At 36.0% G+C, this 18,888-nt stretch overlaps 2 non-coding genes across 2 annotated transcripts; both read left to right on the top strand.

The window, feature by feature from the left end:
• The first annotated feature begins 13,162 nt into the window (after window positions 1-13,162).
• LOC141836782 (U2 spliceosomal RNA) lies at window positions 13,163-13,360 on the top strand. The gene has a single exon (XR_012602499.1). It is a non-coding gene; the product is annotated as a U2 spliceosomal RNA (small nuclear RNA).
• A 1,321-nt stretch (window positions 13,361-14,681) lies between these two features.
• LOC141836771 (U2 spliceosomal RNA) lies at window positions 14,682-14,877 on the top strand. The gene has a single exon (XR_012602488.1). It is a non-coding gene; the product is annotated as a U2 spliceosomal RNA (small nuclear RNA).
• The last annotated feature ends 4,011 nt before the right edge of the window (window positions 14,878-18,888 follow it).

The raw sequence follows: 18,888 nt of genomic DNA, 5'->3' as shown, positions 1-18,888 counted from the left end.
AATTAATATAAGGCAATTAAAGCAAATCAAAAAGCTGCATTTGTTTTTTAATTAAAAACATACAAGATCTGATTAAATTGCTGCTTTAAACCTATTAACAATCGTCTATGTTTTTTCAAAAAAAAAAAAAAGAGTTGGATTGGACGTTTGAGTGAAAGGTCAAGAGCAAGCAGCCCAAGGTTGCTGTGATGATGGCCTCCATCCCCGGCACCATGCAGGCTTTTACTTGAAATGACTCATTGGCAGCTCAGCTTGAGTGGGAAACAAGAATCCCCGTATGATCCAAAACGCCAACGCCATGAAACATGAAAGATGTATCACTGCACTACTCCTCATCTTTCTTTCTTTCTTTCTTTCTCGCTGTCTCTGCTCGATATCTGATGTGATCTCCTCCAACGTCGTTTCTCCCTAGAAAAACTAGCTTCATTTGTCACTTGCTCTAGTCTCCCTTAGCTTGCTCTTTTGAGCAAAGCACCCAGTCGATCCCGGATCATGTCCCGTCCCGTATTTGTATAACGAGTGCGTTTACACATGTAATCCCTCTTCTTCTGCGAGTACAGTCTGTGAATGCAAATTTAAATTAATAATGTCCTCGGACGTCCGACAAAGACGAGTCATGGGTGATTGGACTGCGCTGCGCCCGATCGGAAGCGTGGAGTGTAGGTTTTGCTGGCCATGGAGGAGCAAGCTGAGAGGGAGGGGAAAAGCATCGTGGCCATGCAGCGATTGAGAGCTAGCTAGGGATTGTTGTAGGCACGTAGGTCAGAATTATGTGATGCTCACTGTTCATGTAGATGAAAAGACTGGAGAGGTCGATCGAGTCTGTTTACCGGACAATAATTTTCAACCTTTTTCTTGGCTTCTGTTGGTTGTCAATGTCACACGTAAAGGTTTATCATTCTTTCTTTTGGTTACACAGTCAACGTACATTAATACTCCAAACTCGTAATTGTTGGTGGGGTTTCTCACTGTATGTATTCTCTAGAGTGATCGATTTGATCTCATGAAAATTTTCCACCGACCATCAGGGTTAATCGGGAAGCACATACGGCGATCAATCTAGATGCCCAGCACCTTTTGATTGCGTTCCCCATTTGAAAGAAAATTCTTACAAATACGCCGTAGTTGGAACTGACATTCACTGTATATATGAAGAATATCTTACAGGGACGTTAATTGTACAGTATTTTACTGAAAGAAAGTTTCAGTATTATTCAAATTAAAAGATGGAATCTGTCACTTTAGCAATTCCACACGGTCGATCTCACGACTATTTATGAGGAGGTAAATCAAGAAAACTACAGTTGGTCGCCTGACTTCGTCAGAATTCGAACTCTTATTCTCTTCACAACTCTACTACGTCGTAATCAACTCAGCTATGTCCTAAAAGCTACATGCCTCTTTTCTATTATTATATCCATATATCATCTCTCACAAATAATCATGTACGTCCGAACTAAAAGGATGATGAAGTGAACCTTTTAAAAGTCGAACACGAATGGAACCTAACCCTAAACACCACCCCAGCTTTCAACGCATCAACGACGTGAAGGTTCCTGACGGTCTATACAACACCACAGTAGCTCTTGAATGTAAACGTCTCGCCAGAGGACAAACATCCTGACATCTAAAACCTAACAACCCTCTTGGCCAGCTCCCGAACACAAACATCCCATCCTGCCAGATCACCGACACCAAGCAAAGCACTAAATATTCAAACATTGAGGTATAAAATACTATTTCATTTTTTAGATTAATATAATTATCAATTTATTTTACTCATCGTGCATGTGGACTTTCCTATCTTCCTTTTTAATTTTTTTTATATTTTCAAAGTTTTATCTAACCGGTTTTATCATGTTAAATAAAAAATGTATGTGTTCATTTGATTTGTTTATTCATAAAAGCCTAAATCCTAAAATATGATGGTATAATTTTAGGAAGTTATCATTATATTATATAATCTATGGACCTCCTCCACTCTCACTATAAAAATAATATCCAATAGCGATGGAATATTTCATCGCTATTCCATCGTTAAAAGGCATTAACGACATAATAACGACGGATATTTTCTGTCGTGATATTTTTGGTCATTGATGTCAGTTAACGACCAAAACATATATTCCGTCGCTAATTAGCTATGAAATTTTAATTCTGTCGCAAAAAATGATAAATGGAATCATTGTTCTGTCTATGTTCTAGTGACGGAAATAAAATTTCCGTCGCTAATTAGCGATGGAATTATATAATTGTTCTGTCTATGTTCTAGTGATGGAAATAAAATTTTCGTCGCTAATTAGCGAAGTTAAATATCCGTCGCTAATTAGTGACGGAAATTTTATTTTTGTTGTTAATTAGCGACGGAAATATATATTTTTGTCGCTAATTAGCGACGGAAAGTTAAATTTCCGTTGTTAATTAGCAATGAAATTATAAATTTTGGTCGCTAATATTCTAATTCTTTTAAAAAAAATTTTGTTTATCCAAATTTCCTGTTTACATTTTCATCAATAATTTAAAACTATCACAAGCGGTAGTTTAACAGGAATAAACAACACTATAATTTACAATAAACAACATATTAAACATGAATTTTAAACAACTTTTACAACACAACAATCTAATCACAAAATAATTTAACAACTTAATACATTCAAATATATGAAACAATCGAATACAATACAAATACCAAATATCTGAATACAATGATACTGTATCAAATGTTTAAATATAATCAAACCTATGAAAAAAAATATCCAAACTCGCCAAGTCAAAAAATCCAATCCTGTAAAAAATATAATAAGATAGGTTAATAATAAATCAATGATATGTATCTATTTTGAAAATGCATATTTACAAATCATAATTAAAAATATATATAAATATTAACATACCTCGCAAGTAGCTACTGATCAGGATCATCAGGGTCCTGAGTCTCTTGTGAGTCAAAGTCATGCGGCCGTTGTGGCGTTTCACTCATGCCAGCCATGAATTCACGCATCTGATGCGCAATCTCCTCATATCGCAATTGGGCTTGGCGAGACTCTTGAAATGTCCGCTCTAATGTCGAGAGTCGATTCTTTAATTTTTGATTTTCTTGCTCTAGGACTTCTACCCTAGTAGATAATCTGTTGGGACGACTCCTGGCTCTATATGGGTCATCACACAGTCATAGTACACGACTCTCGTCTGGGACCTTAGATCGTAGAGGGTGGAACTTTTGACGCTAGAAATTCTACTTGGGAAAATCCAACTGCTCGAGTGATGAGCCTTCTTTAATACCACTGCATGCTGCATGTTTTTTTGGGCAAACTCTATTCTCGAGTCTTAGAAAATATAAATATTACTTAATGAGGTCTTAGGAACTCTAAGGGTCATCTTGGCAAATGTTCCAAGTTTCCCCTATAAAATGTTATCATTTGTATTGTTGAGGGCAGTTTTTGGATGATAAAAATATTGTGAGCTTTTAAGCTTCTTGAAGAGTTACCTTCTGATTATCCTCTAAACTCTTCGATGGATTCCGTCGAGTGTGAGTTGAGAGTTTGCCTTGTGTTCCCTCCTATTTCTCTTATACTTTCCAGTGTCAAGTGGTATCAGAGCCCAGACTCACAATGGCTAGTCGTAGAAGACAAAGGTCAAATGGTGATGATCTTGCAGCTCGTCAAAGAGACCTTCGTGACATTGAGTTGGATGACCTAAGGAGACAAGTGCAACAACTCGAGCAGCGCCTCGCCCGGGGCGAACCTATGGATCATGATGTTGAGGGTCATGGTTTGGAGGCTAATTCTACAACATATGAAATAGGTTATAATCCATTTCATGGTAATGGAGGCGATGATTCCAGTGATGATGCCGCTCGAGGTCAAAGATATCGAAGGAACAATGATCGTAAGAAATCTTTTAACTTTAAAGTCGACATTCCAGATTTTGATGGACGAAATGATCCGAATGAGTTCCTAGATTGGCTTAACTCTGTTGAAAGGATCTTTGAATTCCAAGAAATTTCAGAAGATTGCAAGGTGAAATTTGTTGCTATCAAGTTGAAGAAATATGCATCCATATGGTGGGAGCATTTAAAGAAGCAGCGAGCTCATGATGGCAAACAAAAGATTACGACATGGGACAAAATGAAAAAGGTATTGCGCAGAAATTTCTTACCAGATAACTATTGTCAAGATATGTTTCTCAAATACCATAATTTCAAACAAAAAGATCTGTCCGTAGAAGAGTACATCGCCGAATTTGAGAATCTCATGATGAGATGTGATATTCTAAAACCAGACGAGCAAACTATCGCTCAATTTCTTGGAGGGCTTCGATAAGAGATCGGGAATATTGTGCAGCTGCAACTTTACTGGAGTTATAATGATGTATGCAAACTGGCTCTTAAGGTGGAAAAACAACAAAAAGATTCTCATCGATCTGGTGGGCATTTCTCTTCAAGTAGCAGTGCTTCTAACCGAGGGAGTGCCTCTCCGTCAAAAAATACAGCAACATCAAAAGATACAAAATAAAAAGCTACTGCAAGCAAGGAAAACCATACTGATTTTGTAAAATCAAGTGGTCCTCACACCCAAAAGATATGTTTCAAATGCAAAGGTTTTGGACATTTCGCTGCCGATTGTCCAAACCGAAGGGTTATTACTTTTGTTGAGGAAAAAGAAGAGGAAGAATCTTATGACACAACCCCTATCTACGATGATTCCGGTGATGATGGGAAATTACTTATGCAGATCATGGAGAATCCTTGGTGATACGTCGCAGCCTCAATACTACCTATGGAGAAGATCAATCATGGCTTCGCAACAATATCTTCCACACTAGGTGCACTTCTCATGGTAAAGTGTGCAATGTCATTATTGATGGCGGAAGTTGCGAAAATGTTGTGGCTACTACAATGGTCGACAAGCTGAAGTTAAAGACCGAAGACCATCCTCAACCTTATAAATTATCATGGCTTCATAAAGGTAACGAGTTGAAGGTAACTCAAAGATGTCTTATTCAATTTTCTATTGGCAATAAGTATCAAGATGAAGTTTGGTGTGATGTTATTCCTATGGATGCTTGTCATTTGCTTCTTGGTCGACCTTGGCAATTTGATAGGAAAACTCATCATGATGGCTTCAAAAATACTTATAGTTTTGTCAAAGATGGCGAGAAGATTATTCTGGGACCGGCCAAGACAAACACTATTTCTAACCCTTTAAAAAGGGATGGAAATAATTTAGTCTCCAAGTCTCAAGTGGAAAATGCTATGTGTGAATCCGGTGGGGCCTTTGCATTGGTAGTCTTGGAAGAAAATGAAGATGGGCATGTTGTCCCTTCCCAAGTGCAACCTCTTCTCCAAGAATTTCAAGATGTAGTACCAGCCGAAATTCCGTCAGGACTTCCTCCCATGCGGAATATTCAACATTGCATTGATTTAGTCCCCGACGCTTCAATTCCAAACAAGGCAGCCTATAGAATGAGCCCTAACGAGTATAAAGAGTTACAAAGACAAGTTGAGGACCTTTTGGTTAAAGGTCTTATCCGAGAAAGCAAGAGCCCTTGTGCTGTCCCAGCCCTTCTTGTACCAAAAAAAGATGGTTCATGGCGCATGTGCATTGATAGTAGAGCGGTCAATAAAATCACTATCAAATATCGTTTTCCTATTCCTCGCCTTGATGATCTTCTCGACCAACTTCATGGGTTTAAGGTCGGCTCTAAAATTGATCTTCGAAGTGGCTATCATCAAATTCGTATGAGGCCGGGCGATGAATGGAAATCAACATTCAAAACAAGGGACGATCTTTATGAATGGTTGGTAATGTCATTCGGTCTTTCTAATGCTCCTTCTACTTTTATGCGGCTTATGAATCATATCTTTAAACCATTCATTGGGAAGTTTGTTGTTGTCTACTTTGATGATATTCTTGTGTACAGCTCTAGCCCGAAAGAACATTTGGAACATCTTCGATAGGTTTTTGAATTACTACGGGAGCAAAAGTTATATGCCAACTTGAAGAAGTGTCATTTTTTCACTGATAGCCTAGTTTTCTTAGGCTATATTATTTCCTCAGATGGCATCAAAATGGACAAGAATAAGATTGAAGCTATTATGAGTTGGCCGACGCCTAAATCCCTGCATGATATTTGAAATTTCCATGGTCTGACATCTTTTTATCGTAGGTTTATTAAGAATTTCAGCACCATCATTGCGCCTATAACTGAATGTTTGAAGGGTGACAATTTCAAGTGGACGAACGAGGCGCAACAAAGCTTTGAACTTCTTAAAAGAAAGGTTACAGAAGCCCCAATATTGCAACCACCAGATTTTGACCAAGTTTTTGAAGTAGACTGTGATGCTTCAAATGTGGGAATCGGCGGTGTCCTTAGTCAAAATGGGAGACCCATTGCTTTCTTTAGTGAAATGTTGAATCATTCTCGCCACAATTATTCTACCTATGAAAAGGAATTCTTTGCCATTGTCCGAACCTTGGATCATTGGCAACATTATCTCCTCCATAAGGAATTTGTCCTTTTCTCGGATCATGAAGCCTTGAAGTATTTGAATATGCAACAAAAATTGAAACCTTGTCATGCTAAATGGGTTGAGTTTCTACAAGCCTTCAACTTTCTTATCAAGCACAAATCTGGTGTTCTTAATCGGGTGGCGGATGCTCTTAGCCGACGACATACTCTCTTGTCTACTTTACAACTAAAGGTACTTGGATTTGAGGTAGTCAAAGATCTCTACAAAAATGATCCCTATTTTGGTCAGATTTGGGAAGAGTGCATAAAAGCTCCATTCAAACTCTTCTTGATTCACGATGGATTTCTCTTCAAAGAAAAATATTTATGTATTCCTGATTGTTCGCTACGACTTGCCATCATCAGTGAAGCACATAATGGAGGTTTGGCAGGACATTTTGGTAGGAACAAAACTCTTACACTCATTCGAGAGAATTTTTATTGGCCACGCATGGACCGGGATATTAAAACATATATTGACAGGTGCCGAATTTGTCATATTGCCAAGAGTCATGGTCAGAATACGGGATTATACACTCCATTACCAGTACCAACAAGTCCTTGGGAAGATTTAAGTATGGATTTTGTGATTGGATTACCACGCACTCAAAGGAACAAAGATTCAGTTATGGTGGTAGTTGATAGGTTCTCTAAAATGGCACATTTCATTCCTTGCACCAAAACATTGGATGCTACACATGTAGCCGATCTTTATTTCAAAGAAATTGTGAGACTTCATGGAATTCCAAAAACCATCACTTCCGACCGGGATCCTAAATTTATGAGTCATTTTTGGCGCACCTTATGGCGAAAGCTGGGAACACAACTCCAATTCAGTTCCTCTCACCATCCCCAAATCGACGGACAAACGGAAGTAGTAAACCAGAGCTTGGGAAATCTTCTTAGAAGTTTGGTTGGTAAAAATCCCCGCCAATGGGATGCAACTTTAGCTCAAGCCGAGTTTGCTTATAATCGGTCTCTCAGTCAAACAACAGGACGAAGTCCCTTCGAGGTTGTATATGGAATTAATCCCCTCACTCCATTGGATTTGGCCCCCATTCCAGCCTCTCGTCATCTAAGCGGAGATGGAGAAGAGTATGCACAGTCCATCAAGAAATTGCATGAGCAAGTTCGGCAAGAAATTATTAAGCAAAATGAGAAGTATCAGAAAAATGCGAACAAGCACAGAAAGCAACTAAGTTTCAAGGAAGGAGAATTGGTATGGATTCACTTAAGAAAGGAGTGTTTCCCCCGTGGTCAACATGGAAAGTTACAACCCAGAGCTGATGGTCCTTTTAAAATCTTAAAGAAGATTGGCAATAATGCTTATGAAATTGATTTGCCGAGCAAGTATGGTGTTTCTACAACCTTTAATGTTGTCGACCTCTCTCCTTATATTGGTGATGAATCTCCGTTTGATTCGAGGACGAATCTTTTCCAACCAAGGGAGACTGACGTCAAAAATTCTACTGGAAAATCCAACTGTTCGGATACGAGCCTTCTTTAATGCTGCTGCATGCTACTTGGGAAAATCCAACTGTTCAGATGCCGAGCCTTCTTTAATGTTGCTGCATGCTACTTGGGAAAATCCAACTGTTTGGATACAGAGCCTTCTTTAATGTTGCTGCATGCTACTTGGAAAAATCTAACTGTTTGAATATTGAGCCCTTTTTAATGCCACTGCATGCTTTGACTCGTTTGGCAAGTGTTCCAAGTGTCCCCTATAAAAAGATATCATTTGTATTGTTGAGGGCAGTTTTTGATGATAAAAAAATATTGAGAGCTTTAAGTTCTTTTTGTCTTCTGAAGACGTTGTCTTCTCCTATTTCTTCTACATTTTCCGGTGTCAATTATCCTCTAAACTCTTCGGTGGATTCGCTGTCGAGTGTGAGTTGAGAAGTTCGCCTTGTGTTCCCTCCTATTTCTTCTACACTTTTCGGTGTCAACTTATCAAATCAAATTTTCAAATGTTAATCAATTTATGCATACATCATTAATTTGAAAATATTTTTATTAACAATTAAGAGACTTTCTAATTTGACGAGCATCTTTAATGCATGCAGGAAATACTAGTGTTTCTGTAGTGGTTTATTGTTCTCAAATTCATCTCTCCTTTTTATTCAATCTCAATTAGTGATCTCCCCGCTCTTAAATTTTGTTAGTCTCTTTTTTTCTATCTAAAAGTTTTAAGACGTCAAAATTAAAGGTCATCAAATTGTAAAAAATTTAAATTAAAGTGCTTCTATTTGTTGTGTCTGGGGATGATTGCATGCAACTATAAGGACTTGGATTAAGTAATATATATTTTTAAAAAAAGTTCAACACTTACATTGACCTTCCAATTGACTTAGAGGAAGATGTCAACTGCCTAAAGAGATGTGTTGATAAAATCCAACGACTATCCGTTTGTGACAATTAATTTAAAAGGTCCATTTCAACTATCCAAAAATATATTAAGTAATTAGAGAATTATAGACTAATCCAAGGTACCCTAGAATCCCTGAATACGAAAGGATGCCTAAAGGATGCTAGACTATGCATTTATTGAAAGTAGAGATGATAATGAGTTGAGTGTGGATCGAAGCTTATATTATCCGTCTCCATTCTTATTTATTATATCTATCTTTATTTTTATCTTTATTTTCATTGATTATTTAACTTTATCCTCATCTCTATATCTATTAGAGGATCGGATATTCATCTCCATTCTCATATCAATTAAAGGATCAGATATCTTCTATATTAATAATTTTTTTATTCCATCAAATTATCATCATTCAATAGAATATATCAAAATTAACATCATACTTAAAAATATATAATTAAATTAAAATAAAATAAACATCGATAAACTAGGAAGGGAGAAGTCCAGGAGTAAGATATTAGATTTAATTTTTAATTGATTATCAATTAAATGAATATATATATATATAATTTAATAGGATATTCAGATCGGATATCTATAATTTTATTAGATCTGCCTCTATATTCATATTAAAAAATTTTCATATCCGATTTATCTGATTATTTAGTCAGATTTAAAAAAATCAATATCTTTTTTTATTCAGATCAGATATTGAATTTGAAAGAAATTATCTTCTCTAATTGAAAGGATAATATTACTAAATGAGCCTGTATATTTATTTAAAGCGGTACCTCAAATACTGAGTACATAAATTAACGCCTTGACAATATTAAAGGGTGTATTGACAAATTGAAAAGACATAATTTACACCACCACTAATGATCCTGCTATTTTTACATCACCCTACTAATCATCCTGCTAATTGAGCTGCCAATGAGCTCATCGCTCAAAAGGAGACAAAGACTCACTCACAAAAACTTCCTTTGTATATTGATAAAATTGTCTTTAGTGTTTTGTGAAATAATTTGAAGATGATAAAAACATTCACCGCCACTTTTAATATCCACAATAACAATATTAGTGAAAGCATATCTCATGAACATAATTAAGTTGGTACTCAGATAGTGTTAATACGATTAATTTCATTGTCGGTAATTTCATTTTATGCTTAATTTCATTAAGTAGGTATCGTTGTTACCGATCTTATATTTTGTAATCGCTAACTCCCTTTCATAAAAAGGGAGTTATATAGTTGATTGTTCGTCGAAAATGATCATTTGATCGTGGGCCTTGGAGTAGTAGCCTGTGACTATGAACCAAATAAATATATGCATGCTCTGTCCTTGTGTTTTTTGTTTTTTCCATTGCATTCTATACTTCTCTGATCACAAGGATTTATGAATACTTTACGAAATTCAAAAATACAACAAAAGCGTTATTCATGCCCCCTCTAGCGCTTTCAACGATCTTACAGTTCCTTGATAAAAAATAAGGTTTGACACCATTTTGCCTTCTCCTCGCTCAACCCTTCCTAGTGGTTGCAAGTTTGTAGAAATTCAAATAGCCTAGGTCCAGTAAATTTTGGTTAAAACCTACTAATCGAACTAGGCAGGTCAGATTGGACCCATTTCAGGTCCTTTGTATTTTTGAGGTCGTAAGGAGTCTAACGATACCCTCCATTTTCTATTTCTGACTCTTCACAGTTGCTCCATTATTATGCATCCTCTCAGTCAGAATGTGGTCATGGTCCCCAGGAGATTAGGGCCACACAGGGCTTGGTCTGGGATCAAACCAGGCTCGTGGTAGTGTTGATCTCCCAACACTAAGTATATGTTGTTCCTTGATCAGAAGTAAGGTTTGACACCCTATTTACTTTCTCCTTGGTTAACCCATTCTAGCGGTTGCAAGTTTGTAGAAATCCAAATAGCTTAGGTTCATCAGTAAATTTCGATCAAAACCCACTGATCGACCTAGAAAGGTCCGATCAGACCCATTTTAAGTCGTTTGTGTTGGATCGAGAAAGCACTAGGGGGGTCAATAATGCGATTCATATGCATTTAGAAATTGTTCAAAAATAAAGTAGTGTAGCAGAAAAAATGAAATAAAGATAAGCACTCAAATATACTTTTATTTTTATTTGGTTTATAACCTCTGACTGCTACTCCAAGGCCCATAGTCACATTGACCGCTTTCATTGGGCAATCACTATTGGTCTTCTTCTTGAAAGAGAAGAAGGCTCATTTATTTTACAAGGATAGGGTTCAGTAACAATCTTACCGACCCTTTGAATAAATCAATAAACAAAGAAATGAGTATGACTACAACTAACTATACGTTACCAAATGCTAGGCTCGATTGAGCTCATAGCGATGTCTCATCGTTGTTGCGTCATTGAAACTTGAGCATAACAACATTTTGACATCAGAATGTTGGCACAAAATGGAAGAAGAGAAGCGTCAAAAGTGTTCTTTGAGGCTGCTGGTCGAAGGAACTTTTATTGACCATTCTGGGCATTTAGATCCCTTCTGGGCACCTCCAAGATCATTTATCCAATCCAATTTTTCAGTGAGTTATCCACCTTCAGGTGCTTAGACCACTAACGTGGTTGCATCCGGTTGAGGCTCTGCCCACGTCGAGTTTATCCCTCCCTAGGCGCTTGGATCTCTTATGGGCGTTTGGAATCTAATGTGTCCAACAGTTGGATTTTGAGCTATTTGAGAGCCTGAAACTACTAGGGGTGTCTAGATCTCATTGTTTTCGGTCAGCTCCCATTTGTTTCTTCCTACATCACAGTGTTAGCATAGATATATAAGCAATATGAATATAACTTTCCAACTATCCAACCTCAACTTTTGGTCTCCCGTGAAACCTCAATTTGGAGCAATACCTATTGTTTTCTTTCTGAGAGCGTGTCCTCACTACTTCACTTGGGAGAATTTATATAGTGCCAAACTTTCAGCTAGACCTCCAGTCCTCGACTCATTTAGACTTTTGCTTGGTGTTCTCAACTGTAAGAGCTTTCTGCTTGGTGTCCTCGACCCCTAGGGCTTCTTGCCCGATGTCCTCGATCTACCGAGACTTCCGCCTAGTCCTTTCGACTAGGATTACTTTGTCTAGTTTTTCCGACTTAGATTTTCTTGTCTAATTCCTCTAATCAAGACTTTCTTGTCTAGGCTCAATTAGGATTTTCCTGTAAACTCAATCAAACACATTAGATCACAATTAATCTTAACTTTGACCTTTTGCCAATATCAAGATTTAAATTTGATCGCATGATGTTATTTGCATTAACAATCTTCTCCTTTTTTATAATTCATAACATGATTAAAGTTAAGAAAAAAATAACATAAATGAAGATGAGCGAAAAAGATTAAGTCAGAAAGTAAAGAATATTAAAAAAATCTTTTGCTCCTTTCTAGTTTAATTTCTCCCCTGAATTTTTTTCTTTTATTAATTTTCCTCCTGAATAAATTCATTTAATTTCTCCCCGAAATATTTTTTAAATTGTGTTGTTGGGTGTAGATAGAATCATAGATTAATCGCTTAAATAAAGGTTTGACCATTTAGAACTTGTGTATAAAGCCTTTTGATTTTGAGGTGTTCTTAAGTTATGCTTATTGACCGACTCAAACCTTGGGACATCTTACGAGACTCATAAGTTAACTAAGGGGACTTCTGGGTATGTTCCAATCGACTTCGCTGCGTATAAGAAATTTATATTTGCTAGATATAGTTGATTGGCCTCTTAGCAATATCTATGCAATCAAGTGGCTAATGAGTTATTATCATGTAACTATCATATTTGAACTCTTTATTCTGTCGAACAATAATCGTCTAGTAAATTAACTAAGGAAAACTCTTCAATGGCCAAAAGAGTTATGCCTCATTTAAAGGTGTAGTTTTAGTTGATCTTTCACATACAAAACTCTGGACGTGTCATAAGTCATGGACTAATAATGAAGTTTTTAAATAACATAAAATCACTGATTAACATGCCATAGGTCAAATCATAAATTAGACCTTTAAACTTATAACAACCCAACGCCCATTAAGAAAGAACTTATAGAATTGGACTCATCTATAATTTCCTTCATATTTAATTTAGTTTTGGTGAAATCTGAGCCTTTAAATCTTATAAACATTGTATGACTAACTAATTATTTTTAATTCCCCTTGAATTGAAATAGGAAGAATCTTGCCTTTAATAGTCCCACATCCGAATTTACAAAAGTGAATTGGACAAAGAGCAATTATAAAATAGGACAAAGTTTTATGTAGCAACTCATACCTTTCTCGGCCTTTTGGCTAAGATCAAGTGTAGTATCTGTTCTTATCAGTTTAATATCTGATACGTGGACCATTGGCCCACTATGATATTAAATTAATTTTTAAGTGGGGGAGGGCTCATCACAGCAGCTTGCTGCTGGGGCTCTCAGGCGTCGCCTGGGTGTTGCACTACTGCACAGGCCTGGCGCACCCCTATCAAATCCAATTTTCAAATGTTAATTGATTGATGCATATATGATTAATTTTTAAATATTTTTATTAACAATTAAGGGACTTTCTAATTTGATGAGCATCTTTGATGCATGCAAGAAATATTAGTGTTTCTGTAGTTGTAATGACCAACGTACAGGAGGTGCAAAGGAAAGAAAGATATGTAAGGGAGGAGAGGATTTTAAGTTGTATCTTTGAACCACAATGTTAGAACCATATTTAAATTCGGCTGAGGCTTAATTACATATGTAATCTTATAACTGAATTCAATTTAAATGCCTCAGACAACTACATAGTTATAGGAAGTTGATGATTAAATAGCTAATCTTATATTTAAATAGTAGATTTAGCTTTAGTAGGTTTATAACAGATTGATTTTGCAAATATTCTACCAATTTATCCATTGCTAAAAATGGTACTCACAAGTAATGTCATATTAAGAAAGAACTACATATTTCAAATTTTTTTTATATTTAGTTTAATTTTGACGAAAGCTGGATCTTTATATCTTAAATATGATATGTTATGTGGCTTGAACTCATCCAATTTAAACCTTTAAACTTAAAACAACTCAGCGCGCACTAAGAAAGAACTTATAGAATTCAACTCATCTAAAGTTTTCCTTTATATTTAATTTAGTTTCGGTGAAATCTATTTTTTTATATTAGATATTCGGATCTAATTGGGATAGACAATCCAACTCTATATTCTACTCATCAAACAAATTCAAGAAACGCATCAACTCATGACGTGTCATCCATGCACATTAGAAATTCAATCATAGGTAGTGCTCTTGTTAGGGATTGAATCCTCGCCGTTCGAGAGAAATACTCGGCACTTGTCAGCATGCCTTGTCTTAGAGGATGAAATCTGAGATTTTTTTTAGTTGACATCATATATCCAACCTTTTGGGGTGACTAATCCTACAATGACCATCTGGTCCGGTTCTATGAGAGTTTTTCATCGACCATCAAGATAAATCAGAAAACGTTCACAACGGACAACCTAGCAATCCAACTTTTTTAGATCAATCGCTCATCGAGAAAAATTCATATGATAATTCACCATTGTTAGGACTTGATCTTTACATGTCTAAGAGACTACAAAGGCACTCTACAGCTGTATAGTAGTCTGGAGGGCGAAATATGAGCCTTTAGATCTTATAAACATAGTAGAACTGATTAATTAGTTTTGATTTCCTTGATGTAAGAACAAACTTGTTTTTAATAGTCCCACATCCGAATTTACCAAAGTAAATCGGACAAAGAGCAATTATAAAATAGGACAGAGATCGTAATAGCAACTCATACCTTTCTCGGCCTTTTGGCTAAGATCAAGTGTAGTATCTGTTCTTATCAGTTTAATATCTGATACGTGGGCCATTGGCCCACTATGATATTAAATTAATTTTTAAGTGGGGGAGGGCCATTACAGTAGCTTGCTGCTGGGTTCTCAGGCGTCGCCTGTGAGTTGCACTACATCACTGGCCTGGCGCACCCCTATCAAATCAAAATTTCAAATGTTAATTTGTTGGACTTGTCAAACACAGATTTATTTAGTATTAGAATCGGAAGAGCATTTGTTTTCCTTCATATTTTACTAAACCCAAAAAAGACCAGAAAACACTAAAAAGATAATGTGAATAATTAAATCAAACTAAAGTGAATAAAAGTTTATTAATTAGTTCAAATTAACTTCTATTTTTTTCAACTAAACGTTATTATTTTATTTATTATTATTATTAAACTATAACTTAGGTCAATTTGTTTTACAAAATTTTTTGATGTTTGATAAAATAAAAAATTATAATTAACAAAAAATAGCAAAACTCTTTTATTTATGTATTTTAAAAAATAATTTTATTTGAAAATAAATGTCATTTTCTACCATTTATAAGTCTTCATGTTTTTATTTTATTTTATCAATAAATCTATTTTTGTTCTTCACTAATTGTCCGTGTCGCATTTAAAATAGTAAAAGAGAATAAATAAAACTCTAGTACGTATATCCACACTACCACAAGATTATTTCAATGTGTTGCTAGATTTGAGACAAATTGAATTATGAAATTTGAGGCTCTTTTTTTTATTATTTTTTAAAAATATGTGTTGGAGTTATTAAAGATGTTGGCATATCATACACACTGTTATTGATAATTAAAGTCCATTAGTTCAGCATTTTCTCTATTTCTATTGTTTTAGGAAATATTACATATTGCTCTGTAAATTTCTTAAATTTATATTTTCTCACTTATCCAAGATAATACCACAATTTGTTTCATGTTATAGATGATGGATTTGATTTGATTGTTGATTGATGAATAATTGTATTCTTTCATTTCTATACCACTCCACCTATGTGTTTGATAAAAACGATCAATAAGACAATTCTTTCTTCAATTCTCTCTTCCTCTACTATTAAATTTTATAACATGTTATTAGTACGAGCGCTCTTTAAGTGGTTGCTACGACAAATATTATAAAGTTTGAATTTGAAGCACTCGACCTTGCTGGGAAAAATTATTTGTTATGTATTTTGGACGTTGAGATCCACCTTGTCCCTAAGAGCTTAAGAGGTAAAATAAAAAATGAAAACAACAAATTCCTATAGGATTGTGCAAAAACACTTATGTTCTTTCGTCAAGATGATGTATTGAAAATTGGGTATCTCAATGTAAAAGAATCATAAGAATTTTGAAAAAATTGGAAAGAAAGATTTGACCATTAGAGAACTATAATTCTTCTAAGAGTATGTTATGAATGGATGCATCTTCACCTATAAGATTAAATCCGTAAACGATTATAACTCGACACTATTCAAGATTATCCCAAATTCACATTTTTTGGAGAGAAAATTACTATTTAAAATTTATTAGAAAAAACTTTTTTCACTTTTTATGCATCGAATGTGCTACTACCGTAGCAAATTGTGAATGTAAATTTAAAATATATTCTGAGCTTATCCCATACCTACTAGTTGCTAAATAGAATAATGAACTACTCATGAAAAATTATCAATTGTGTCTAATTGGATCTACACTGTTTCCTGAAGCAAATGGAATATTATTCCCCTAAGTGAATACTAACTCATCTCAAAATCATAAAATTGGGATAAGTCGTGGGAGTGGCCAAAGGAAAAAATTATCAGCAATAAAATGGTAAAAGACTTAAAACAAGCAACTAGCAGTGAAAATCTAATAATGAAGAAGTAAAAGGGGAAAACTTGAAAGAATATGAAGATAAGTGTTTTAAACGCGGGATGGTGGGGCATTGGTCTTATACCTGTCGTATAGCAAGGCATCTTATGGATCTATACCAAAATTTGATTAAAGGAAAAAAGAAAAATAGAGACAAATTTTACTGATGATTATGGTCTAGTTGACATAACTCATTTGGATGTCTTTGATTTCTTTGCCCAATCAGATGATAGTATTGATCATTTGATTGGTGGTGGTATCCTGTGAGCCTATAGAACTACTCCAAGGGACAACACCAAGATAACTCCTTTCCATCTCGTTTATGGTGGGGAAGCAGTGGTTCCTGTCAAGATTAGCCTCGAGTCGGCACGCATTTGCACTTATGGAGAGGATAACTCAGACAAACGACTCCTCGAGCTCAACCTTGACATCGAGACCAAGGAGAAAGCAACCATGCGATTCACTTCTATCGCTAATGCATGTGTCAAATATATAACAAGCAAGTCATCTCTCATTCTTTTCAAGTAGGAGACTTCATCTAGAAAAAAATGAAGCCTGTGGGAGATATCGAGAAGCTAGAACCAGGATAGGAAAGATCCTACTGAGTCACTCATCGACTAAGTAGTGGATCCTATTATTTAGATGATCTTGAAGAAAAAGAGTTCGACCAACCTTGGAATGTCATTCATCTTAGACCTTACCATGCTTGAACATGGGAGCCGGGAACTCGAGTTTTGGTTTTTTAATTCCAACTAATACTTTACCTCTTTGTTGTATAGACTCACTTTATTAAGTAAAGTCATAGCTCCTTTTCATACTTCTATTCTATGTAAATGCCTTATGACATGCACGAAATTCTTAGCCCCGAGCTAGCGATTCAACCTTACGATAGGCATGGAGTTCCTAGCCCTGAGCTAGTGACTCAACCTTTTGATAGGCTTGGAACTCCTAGCCCCGAGCTAGCGACTCAGCCTTATGACATGCACAGAACTTCTAGCCCATGTCTAGCGGCTTAGCCTTATAATAGACACAGAATTCCTAACCCCGAGCTAGCACTTAGCCTTACGATATGCTTAAAACTCCTGGCTCCGAGCTCGCGACTCAGCCTTACGATAGGCTCGAAACTCCTACCCTCGAGCTAGCAACTACGACAAGTACGGAACTTCTAGTCCCGATTTACCAACTAAGTTTTACGATAGGCATGGAACTCCTAGCCCCAAGCTAGCGACAAAGCCTTACGACAAGCTTGAAACTCCTAGCTCCGAGTTAGCGACTAAGCCTTACGACAGACACAAAACTCCTAGCCCCAATCTAGTGACTAAGTTTTATGACAGATATGAAACTCCTAGCCTAGAGCTAGTGACTAAGCCTTACGACATGCACGAAACTCTTAACCTGAGTTACTAACTCAACTTTACAACATGCACTGAACTCTTAACTCTGAGCTAGCGGCTCAACCTTATGATAGACACAGAACTCCTAGTCCCGAGCTAGCGACTTAGCCTTGTGACAAGCACGAAACTCCCAACCTTGAGCTAACGACTCAGTCTTACGATAGACGAGAAACTTCTATCCCCGAGCTAGCAACTCAACTTTATGATAGACGTGAAACTCCTAACCCCGAGGTAGCAACTAAGACTCTCTACTCGAATGTTTTCACGTCTGAGCCCAAGTCTTACTTGTAGAATTGAATTTGATGCTAGAGGGGAGTGAATAGTATTATAAATTTTATGAGCTTTAAAGGACGAAATATAACTCTAAGAATATTGACAGGGTAATACAATGGAATAAAGATAAATAATTAAATCAAGTATTCTAAGAGCAATAATATTTTCTAAGTTAACAGATAAAGCATGCAGCAATTATAAAGACGCACAATATAAATAAATTGATTCTTATTTTGATTAACTCCTTTCTAGAAAGATTCTAGAGGTGAAAAAATCTTTTAAAGAATATAAAAATAAAGCACAATAATTACAGTAACTAAGAAATGATAATGTTACGCTTATGTTACCATATATGGAGAATGAAGCATGAAGTTACAGTGCATAGCCTCTGAAGAGCATTGAATGTGAGCACAAGTACATTGAGAATGATTGAGAATAAGATTGCTTGAAAACTTTATCTCATGGTTCCTTTTATAGGCCTTCTTCGGATGTGTTATATCCTGGTCGACTTGACCATCCCCAGTCGTCAGGGAGTTTATTGACATGGTTGCAATATTTATCTACTAATAAATGTTATCCGCTATCTCGGTCGATTGGGTCCCTCCGGTCACCTAGAGCTAGGTCAACTTCCTTCTTTGACATGATTTTCC

The sequence above is a fragment of the Curcuma longa genome, chromosome 10 (assembly GCF_044706935.1).
Source record: "Curcuma longa cultivar G26 ecotype Majalengka, Jawa Barat chromosome 10, ITB_CL_G26_1.1, whole genome shotgun sequence".
NCBI classification, from domain to species: domain Eukaryota; kingdom Viridiplantae; phylum Streptophyta; class Magnoliopsida; order Zingiberales; family Zingiberaceae; genus Curcuma; species Curcuma longa.
Note: the sequence above shows the minus strand (reverse complement) of the source record. Positions and strands in the feature narration are given on the sequence as shown.